Raw genomic sequence first — 10,773 nt, forward strand, 5'->3', positions numbered from 1 at the left:
AGATATAGCTGTATAAGAGTTTTGAAAAGAGTCAAATTTTTATCCCAAGTTATGGGGTATCCATCCTTATTACTGGCCGTTGTTTATTTGAGAATGAAATATGCCCTCACCATCTTGTATCTATCTTGGTTGTCATCTAAGCTTCTTTGATTGTTTTTGATATTTAAGACATATTGCCCCAACTTCATGACATTTGCAAACATATGCATGTAACTTCTCAGCGTCCTTTTATACTTTCAAAGATGACTCAGGACATTGAAACTAGGAAAGTCTCAAATTTCCATGAAAGTCTCAAATTTCTGCTATAACTTACATAAGAATATAAATTATTCACAAACTGAGATTTTTTTCAGTTGAATGAAACATTAGACCTCTGAACTTCTCATTATTCACATCTGCTCTTTACCTGCAAGTTAGGTTAGTGAACTAGGAGAACCTACTATCTATTGGAAAAAAGAAAAAAGGCACTTGAAAATGTTTTCCTAAACACTCTCTTGCTAATAGCTTCAGTTGAAAGATATTTCTATGTAACATGAATGCGGTTCTAAATTTTAGTTGATAAACTTGTATGTATGCTTGCTGAACATATTAGTAGTTGTATTCATAGAAGAAAACAAAGGCTTTCGGAAGATCTTTACTTGCTAATGTCATGCCAGTTATGTGTCCATTTAAGTTCTATGGTGGAAGGGCTTATTTTTCCTTCAAAATTACTGTTTTCTACCACCTTCATGTTCTCTGAGCAACCAGACAAAACAAAACCTATTGGGCTTATCCAGCTTCACTCAACAAAAGAATTTCTCTCCGCACCCCCCTCCCCCCCTCTCCTCTTTCTCCGAGGAGGGATGGGTCAACAAAGAATCTCTCTCTCTCTCTCTCTCTCGCTCCGATCCCGCCCCCCATCTCTCCTCTTTCTCAAGGGAGGGATGGGTCTTTACTTTTGAGCTTACATGATTGCATAGTATGCCTAAACTTAGGTTACTATTATGTTTTCTTTTTATTGTCTATTTTAAATTTGAGGGAGTTCTCCATATATTAGAGGTGCTCTTTTTCGTCGTAGTGTCTTTCTTACAAACATAACCTCGAACAGATATCCACTAAAGCTTCATAATATGTTTAAAAGTTGCCTATAAGTAAGGTGCAAATTGAGCCTGAATGACTCCTTGCCCGAGTCCGGACTGAATCTAATTCGTAAACTTATTTTGGAGCTTTAGGCTGGGTTTAGGGACCAATTTTTTCATTTGATCCCAACATGAAGCCCACAATTGCCCCTCGCTTGAATAACCTTGTTTCGACCCGTCCGACTCGAATTGGCCTAATTGATCCAAGATTCTTGGCTTGAGTGATCCAACATGCTAGGCCAACCCTAAGACTCATTGTGGAAGATCTTAACAGTAAATTTGGTCCAAGCTCGACCCAAGATTTGGGCTTAGGCTTCAGCCTGTTTGAAGCATCAGCTTGAGCCTGGCTCGATAATTATTTGGGCCCTGTTTTTAGACCTAAGTCCAACTTGAACCAGGCCTGGCTTGATGGGCCCCATGCTGGATAGCGCTCATTTCCAGCTCACCTATAATGGAACCTACCTTGCACTTAAAGCATTTACTATTTATATATTAATAGTGCTTAAATGCAAGAAATACCAAACCATGCTATTGGTATGTCTTCATGGGCAAATTGATCACATTCTTGTCAAGTTTTCTTCGCTATGCTTGCCATCTATGGTTTTCTTCAGCCCAATACATGCAAGCTCCTGGATAATTGTTATAAGGCCTGTAGATCATGCTTAAGGCTTTCTAGCCTCAGACAGCTTTCCATGGCACCTTGGGCCTCGGGTTCTTCTAGTTGTAGGATTTAGTTCCTCATAGGCACTTTATTAGACTTTTCTCTTTGGAAGTAGAACTATATATTTTCCTTCAAAACATTCCATTTGAATCACTTTGGTTGTAATTTCTAACTTTGTCTTGAATTTTATTCTTGTTTCCATGATCTTTGTAGTCGAGTGATTTTGACTATGGTTGATGGCCTGTTAATTCTTGTAGCATACGTATGCTTGTGGATCCATGTTTTTTTTCCACCGTGTTCATGCTAGATGACCGCGACCTTTGATCACACGCTACTAAATATTTCCAATGTTGAACCTAGGTAGAAGCCGATGCTTGAAGCAATTTAAACTTTCTTTCTTTAATTGACTTGGTTCTTGGCACTTAGTTTGGATTGTATTAAGTGGTTAATAAATGATCTATAACTATGACACCTACTTTCTGATGCAACGTCAAAAAAGTACTCTGATAGCATGTGAAATGCATGTCAAAAAAGCAGAAAAAAATGATGGGTCCTCTTCTTTCAAAGAACTGTATGAGATCCATAATTTATCCATACTTTTTGGTAAAACATCCCTTTAAATGTTAGCTTTAGCAGGTATTCTGACGAAGACAAAGAACTACAGTGAGAATGGGAAAAATATTGGGTTGGCTGTGATTAAGATTGTTCCACTGATACTATTTTGTTCATGCACGATAATTGCTTATGGAACCAATTGTTGTCAGCATATTGGCTAGCTTGTTTCTTGCTACTCTCTTCAGTCCTTTGAATGTTTTGTTCATCTAGATACAGACAAAAACTATTTATCTGTAGAATCTTTTAAGACTCAATTGGCAAGTGAGCTAAGTGCAACACAACTGCAACACAACATGATAGCCCTAAGCACCATCTACATGACATGTCATTCTAGCGAAATTCTTCATGCATCGCCCATGGTGCAAAAAATCTGATATGGAGCACACCACTTCGTCCTATTAGACCATGTGGTTACCGCTTTTCATTACGCATTTAATGTCCATTTAATACCTATAATTCTATTTTTTCATTTAAAATTTTAAATGATGAAAATGTTCTTTCTCTTCTGAAAAAATAATGATATCCCGTGCTGATATTATGGCATCCTTCGTTGAAATTATGACTTTCTGTACAGTATATAATAATTTTTTCATAGGATGTCATAAAGAGAAAAGGATATTGATTGAAAAATCAATGATTTTTTAGCACAGGATGCCATAATTCTTTCAGAAGAAAAATGGTATTTTCATCATTCAAAATTTTAACAAAAAAATAAAACTGTGGACATTAAATATGCATTGAAAAATGGTGCGCTACATAGTCCAATAAGACGAAGCGGTCAAATTTTTTACACTGTGGGTGGTGCACAAAGAATTTGTTGTCGTTCTATTGAATGGATGAAAATCTGAATGCCATTACTTGCTGCCGTTGAGCGAGGAATAAGGAAAATATACAAAGGGCTGATTTCCAACTTTCTGTCCCATCAGAAATAATGTTTAGCGAGTTAGTTTCTGAAAAGATGAGAGAGGTATTTCGAAAGGTTTCGATTCCAGAGTTCATTGAGTGTTCGGTGACAGTAGAAAAGTAGAACTATTTTTAGAACTTTTTACAGAGTAGAACAACCTAGCAGATCCCGACTCAAGATGTGTATCTTTTTCAGACTCTTCAAAAAGGATCAAAGACATATATATATCACCTCAGGGTTGAGCTCTGAAACTACAATTTGTACGTTACTATATCTAAGTTTTTGGTCTAGTCGGCTGTCAGGAAGACCGCAATTCTTGTTAATTTGCTGGGGAGCGAGCTATTGAACGGAACAGCCTATTATTTCTCTCTTACCATAGGCACCACAGAGTGATTGATATAATGCAACATAGCGTGATCCAAATCTTCGCCGTTGCAGTAACAAAATTGACATCGACTAAGACCGTGGAAACTTTTTTTTTGCTAAGGTATCGACCGTAAGAATCTTTTGGTGATAACATAACCAATTGAATAATTTATATTTTTTTGAAATTGGTACTTTCCAAATGATCAAACCGAACAAGGATATTTTTCTGCCATGGATTAGAAACTTATAGCAGGCAGACACAGAGAATTTGTGGTTAGGGAATCATGTCCAAAGTCTTCTGTCAATATGGTTTCAACGATCTACTATCCTCAACATCATGGAGAGGTTTTGAAGGTCGGTTTGAGCAACTGAGTGGGATAAATTTATAAAATTCTGGAACCAGTTCTCCTTGGACATAAAAGTAGCTACGGTGCAATCTTTGTCTTCCGCTAATTAGTATAACACCGAAAATGTGATCTTTAGATTGGAGTCAGTGATCCAGCAGTTATGCCAGAAAGATGTGTAAACTCCATCACCAATCTGTACTGTAGAGAAAGGAATGACATACTTACCTACATCCACAACGGATCTCCAAAAGTTTGAAACTTTCCTTTTCAAATTTTGGGATGATGTCAAATTTATACCCCTTGGATAGTATGATTGCTTTATCATAAGTTTTCACTGATTGTTGTAATCCGAGTATAATCCATCCGACCATTTCAACAGTAAGACTTGGTTGAAGACTCTCAGATTGGTTATTCCTAGTCCTCCTAGCTCTTTAGGATGACAAATTTGAGCCTATTTAGCTAAGATCATGAAACTAGAGCATTTTTCACTATCGCCCTGTAGGAAATTAAGACAGATTGAATCAATTTTCTTGACGATGGCGACTGGTAATCTAGTTATAGACAACCGGTAGGTGGAAATCACCTGAAGAACCGAGTTTATGAGGGTTAAACGTCTGGCAACGGTGAGCACCTTTCTTTTCCAACCAGATAATTTTCAACCGATCTTATCCAGAAGAAAGTTCCAGTGATTAGCATGCAGAGACTTGAAGCGAAGTGGGATACCAAGATAATGGATAGGAAATCCTGATTTCTTGCAGCTCAATATTGTGGCGCATCCTTGGCATTCCTGTGAATTTAGCCCCATATCCAATAATTGGGATTTGAGAAAATTAATTTTCAATCCTAAAAGTAGTTCAAATATGTATAATAGGAACTTAATAATATGAAGTTAAGATTTAGCTGCCTGATAAAATATTAGAGTATCATCTGCATATTGGATAATGTTAGCAAAACTTGTTGACTGATTCGGCCCAATCGATTTCAACAAATTCTCATTGTATGCCTGAATCATCATCCTGTTGAGAATGTCGGCAATCAAAATGAACAAAAGAGGGGATAAATGATTACCTTGCTTGAGACCTCTCTTGATTTTAAACCATTTACCTGATTTTCTATTGATGAGAATAGTAGACATAGAGGTTGTTAGAATCTGCAAGATCTATGAGCAAAATCTTGGGCCAAATCCTCTTTTTTGTAATAGAAGAAATAGAGTATCCCATGATACGTTATCAAAGACTTTTTTGAAGTCCAATTTAATCAAGATTTCTTTCTCCTTTATTTTTTTAAAGTGATTAAGAAGTTCAGAAGCAGCAGCAAAGCTCTCAGCAATATTCCTTCCTTGGATAAATACAGATTATGAATTGCCTTCCAATTTGTCAATAATCCTATTCAATTTGGTCGAAAGAAGTTTAGAAATTATTTTGATGACTCCGTTCTCTAGGTTGATTGGTCTAAAATCCTTGACCGAAGACTGATCAGCTTTTTTTGGAAGGAGAGTGATGTAAGTATAGTTTAGTCTAGAGATATCTGTAATCTCAATGAATAGATTGCTGAAAAGCTTGAAAAAATCGTCTTTCATTAATTTCCAATATTTTTTGTAGAAGGAGATTGGGAAACCCTCTGGGCCCGATGCTTTGTCTTTAGCCAAGATGAAAATGGCGTTTCTTATTGCTTCAGTAGTGAAGATGATTTCAAGGCATTGCAGATTTAATGGTCCTTCAGGGTATAGTTTATTCCAATCTAGCTTGAGGTTCTAATGATCAGAATTATCCAAAAGAGAGGAGAAGTAAGATAAGAAGGCTTGGTGAATTGAGCCTTCAGATGAGATAGTTTCCCCGTTAACAGAAATTTCATGAATCTCAGTCTTCCGTTTCTTGTTGCATGTTGTTATGTGAAAGTAAGATGTGTTTCTATCATCTTATTTGATCCATTGATCATGAAAACATTATTTCCAGTATTGTTCCTTCTGGGAGGAGATACCTTCGAGCACCTCTTTGAGATGAGTTTGGGTAGATCTTTCCTCATTTGATAATTCGAGTTTTTCTTCTCTTTTATCAAGTGTGTCAATTCTCAGTGACAATTTCTTTTTCTTTTGGAATATGTTTCCAATATTTGATTTACTCCAGTGTCTGAGGGTCTTCTTCAGGTGTTTCAGTTTTTTGACAAATATGGCGCATGCACTCAGAGATTTGGTAGAGGTGATCCAAGAAGAAATAATAATACTAAAAAGTTCAGGATATGAGTACCAATGATCTTCAAAATAGAATAATCTCTCTCTTTTGATTGTTGGGTCGATCCGAGAGAATAGAGATATTTTCAGCGGGATATGGTCAGAGGTAACTCTTATCAATACCGTGCATATTATAAGAGGGAAGGATGTTGGAATTTGGCACCTTAAGATTCGGTCCACAAGAAGCCCAGAATGAGATTCGAGATGACGAATGGAATCCAACGAGATCAAAAACAGTCCAAACGGAGTCCAGATGAAGAAGTTACGTGCGAAAGAAGATTGCACGGCTCACAAAGCAACGGAGGCTGGTGGTGGGTCGGCGGAGGCAACGGCGGAGCGAGTGCATGCGACGGTGTGCGAGCAGGTCACGAGCACATAGCCCAACGCATGGACTCTTGGGCGTGCGTGCGGGTGCGGCCCAGGCCTAGGCGGGCACGCACAGGCACGGCCCGCACGGATCCTCATGCAATCCACGCACGGTGCATGGACCGACGATCCATGGAGACTGTTGTGGACCTGGAGATCATTTCTCTTTAGTTTCTCATGATCCACGATGGATTGAAGTGGTTTTATGCGTGTTTTCCTGGGTGTTTGCGTGATCTGACGGATGAGACTTGATCGGGATGGTGATCCAATGGCCAGGAAGCTTGGGGATGATCCAGCGGTGTTCTGGCTTGATCTGAAAGTAGTAACGTGTGATCGGATGGCTAGGAGGGCTTGCGGCATGAATCAAACAGCGTGCTTCGCTAGGATTTGGGTTTGGTGGCTATAAAACAGGCTTGAGGCATGAGAAGGACTAGAAATGAGAGCCGTAGAGCGGCGGTAGCAGTAGCAGAGCCAGGAGGGCTTTGTGGGGGTGCTGTAGGGGGGCTTGAAAATATCTTAGGATGGCACAGAGATCGAGGTAGGGAGCACTGGAGTGCTGCAGTAGTGCATCTCTGATGGCGCAAGGCTGAGAGAGGCTCGGCGATGCAGCAGCCGAGGGAAGTATATCAGAAAAACAGTCGGGAGTGTCTTGAGTTCGGCTAGATGGAGTGGCCGTAATAAGTAGGGACATGTTAGGAGCGCCAGGGGCATCTCAGGGAGATCAGGGAGCAGATCTCAGGGAGCGCCAGGGGTCTCAAGGGGCACTAAGGGCATCATATAGCCGGGAGTGTCCTGGAACAGCGGAGTTGCCTAGAGACAGGCTAGGGCATGATGTAGCGACTGAGAGTCTCATAGGGTGTCCAGGGTGTCGAGGATCCTAGACCAACAGATCTGTGAGGGAGCCTTCTTAGGATTCTTTGAGAGCATTATATGGATGAGTGCTTTTGGGTTGTGAGAGAGGTTTGAGAGTTGAGAGTATCTCCTCTGTATTTTGTTCTCTCTCATGAGTAGAGTATTGCATGTCCCGTGGATGTAGGCACTTGGGCCGAACCATATATATCTTGTGTGTTTGTTTATTTTCTTCTATCTTTTTGCTACAATAGGTGGTACCAGATCTTCTAGGGCGATCTTGGATGGGTGATCCATATTCCACAGTTGTCAGATTTACCCCAACAAAAAAATTTTGCCATTGAAGGTTGATGAAGCATTTGTCTAGATTGGCCAAGCAAACATCCTATCCGAAATTAGACCAAGTGAATCTTCTTTGAGTTAGCACTATTTCGATCAATTCTAAATCATTTAAAAGGCCGTTGAACTTCCTAGATGCTAGGACACTGCTTGACCAGCCTAGTCTTTCCTCAGGTCCGCGGGTCACATTGAAGTCTCCTAAGATGATCCACGGAGAGTCGATAATCTTCTTAATAGCTTTGAGTTCAGAGAAGAAGTGCTCATGGAATTTTGCATCTGAGGGTCCATAAACATTGGTAATAATCCACTGTGAGTTATTGCAAAGCTATGTGAAGCGGGTAGAAATCGAATACGATCCACTGTGAAGGTTTGAGCCTGAGAGAAGAGAGTTCTTCCAACATGTGACAACTCCACCCCGTGAGCCCTCGGATGTGAGTTCGTCCCAAAAGTTGAAATCTAGGCCGCAAGCAGATTCAAGTAATCTTCTACTGAAGTTGCAAATTTTAGCTTCCTGAAAGTAGGTGATTGAGCATTCAGAAAATTATACAATCCCTGATGAGTCTTCATTTGGATGGACGTCCCAGTCCCCTCACATTCCAACTTTGAATATTCATGAAAAGAGTGTCCAGAAACTGCTGTTGCGAAGCTTGATATAAAGGAATGCTGAAAATAATTCGTTACTAATAAAGATATAAGATAAAAGCCTGCTCAGAAGCAGGTTACAAAAGCTGTAGGGCTTTTTATGAGTCTCGAAAGAACCTAAAAGATATATCTAAATAGTAACTATTGGTAGATTCATGACAAGGTTGGTAAAACTTATAAACAAAATGTCGTAGCCAAAAGAGAAAGCATTGCTCGAGCTCCTTCATGCCACCTCAGGTGACAAGCAAGCAAAAGTCTTGCCGCATTCTCTTTCCAGTGATTTTATCTTATCAATATGGTCCATGTTAGATCTTAGGAAGAGCTTAACACCGCATGCAGCATCGAGTTTAATGACATCCCCTGATGTCAAAGAATTGAGGAAGAAGATGTCATCCTCAGATAGTGCATCAATCTCGAGACTAAGAGCAACAGCTTTTTTGATACGCATACGGGAGCTTCTCTTTGCATGGGAAGGGGAGGATAAACCATCAGAAGGAGTCTCATGGCGGACATCTGAGTGAGATTTGGGGTGGACAGTTTAACAGCTGAGGGAAGAGATCAAGGTAGAAAAGATTTGTTGCATTGGAATGATATTGATCTACTCATTTTTGAATTTTGTTTGTTCTGCTGTTGTGGTATGGCTTAGCACCTCACTGCTGTTGCTGCTGTAGACCTGAATAGATAAATTTGAATTTGAATTGACAACGGTCTGCACAACTACAAGGGAATGGTTGCCTTTCTGTAGGTTGTAGGATGTCTGAGCTGCACTACAGATCAGGAGAAATAAATATGAAGAGGAGAGGAGAGTTCGAAAGTCTATATTCATAGCCCTAGTAGGGGGAGACAAATCAACGGTCCGAAAAAGAGATGTTACTGATGGGACCTAAAATGATGAGAGTGATGGAGACTCATAAGATCATCGGATCGATCTCATCACCGACGAACTAGGGTTGGATTTGAGATTTGTCTGAGATGGAGATGATTGATCAGCATTTTAGTGATGACCACCGAACCAAAAATCGACTTCATCTTCGTCCATCCCGTCATGATCATCATTGTCATTGTTTTAGGGGGTGCTGAGATCTTGATCAGGGTTGTAAGGGCAACTATAGTTGATTTGCAATTTAACTTCATGGCAATGTGAACCCACAGTGACCTCAATCACCTCCGATAGGGTGTCGACATCATCACAGAGGAAGTGGAGATCGAAGCTGGTTAAGTCCTCCCATTGTGCGCAAGCCTTGTTTGCATGATAGGGTATTTCGAAGATGGAAATGATGTTCCCGACTGCTTCGGTGTTCCAATAGGTTAACGGTAAGCTGATCAAACTAACTGCAACTTTGTAATTCAAATTGTGGGGTACCCCCTATCAGTTTGATCCCAGTGATCTATATTGAGAAAGAATCCATCGCCCTGATAGGACTTGAAGCCATCAGATCTTCCACCACATAGAGGGAAGGACATGCGACGAAGAAGGTGTTTGCATGAGGTAGCTTGCAGGCGATCCAGGAACCTGGGGTGTTCGCTCTTTGAGTGAGAGAAGATGCTACATCATCCGATTTAATAGGGTGCCCAACAGCCTCAACAAAAGCAGCACACATCAGATAATCCTTCCAATAGCTTACAAGAGTGTGGAATGAAAGCCTTTGCCTTTCGGACTGTGGGAGGTGGAGGAGGGGGTGGGCTTTCGGGGAGAGGATGATCAGGTAGAGGATTTTCTGGTAGAGGTTTTTCTATGATCGGCAGGTTGATCTGAAGAGATTCAGAATAGGTGTGAGGGGAAGGTGTGGATTGAGTTGCTGGAGAGTGAAGTTTGCAATTTCGGAATGAATGCCCGAACCGGAGGCAGTTGAAGCACCGTATTGAGTTTCTGCAATTTGGTTTTAAGTGATCCCTATCACCGTAGCAAAAATATCTTCCTTTTTTAAAGGAACGGGGGGGGGCAATGGGATGAACTGTAGATGCTGGAGAGAGGAGAGAGTGGATGAGTCTACAAGCGGTGGAAGCCGAATGAGATAATTTATGAGAGGCAGGATATTGTTGTTTCGGACTACATGGAATTTCTGAATGGCTTCAGCATAAGTGTAGATTTCAAAGATCTTGAGAAAGGCCGGAGAGATGCAGGTACGATCGATGCCGAGCGATGGGAGATGGGATGTTGGGAAGGGTCCCAAGATCTCTTTCCCTCGAGCAATGGACCTAGCATCTGATGTAAGAGATGAAGAAGTAGAAAGTCGGGTATCAAGCGGGATAGAGTTGGCACCCGTCAGGGGAGTGATGGGAACCTTGTGGGGTTTAGAAGGTTGACGGTGAGCCTCTCTACTAACTTCTTTTAC

This window comes from Elaeis guineensis, chromosome 1, assembly GCF_000442705.2.
Source record: "Elaeis guineensis isolate ETL-2024a chromosome 1, EG11, whole genome shotgun sequence".
NCBI classification, from domain to species: Eukaryota; Viridiplantae; Streptophyta; class Magnoliopsida; order Arecales; family Arecaceae; genus Elaeis; species Elaeis guineensis.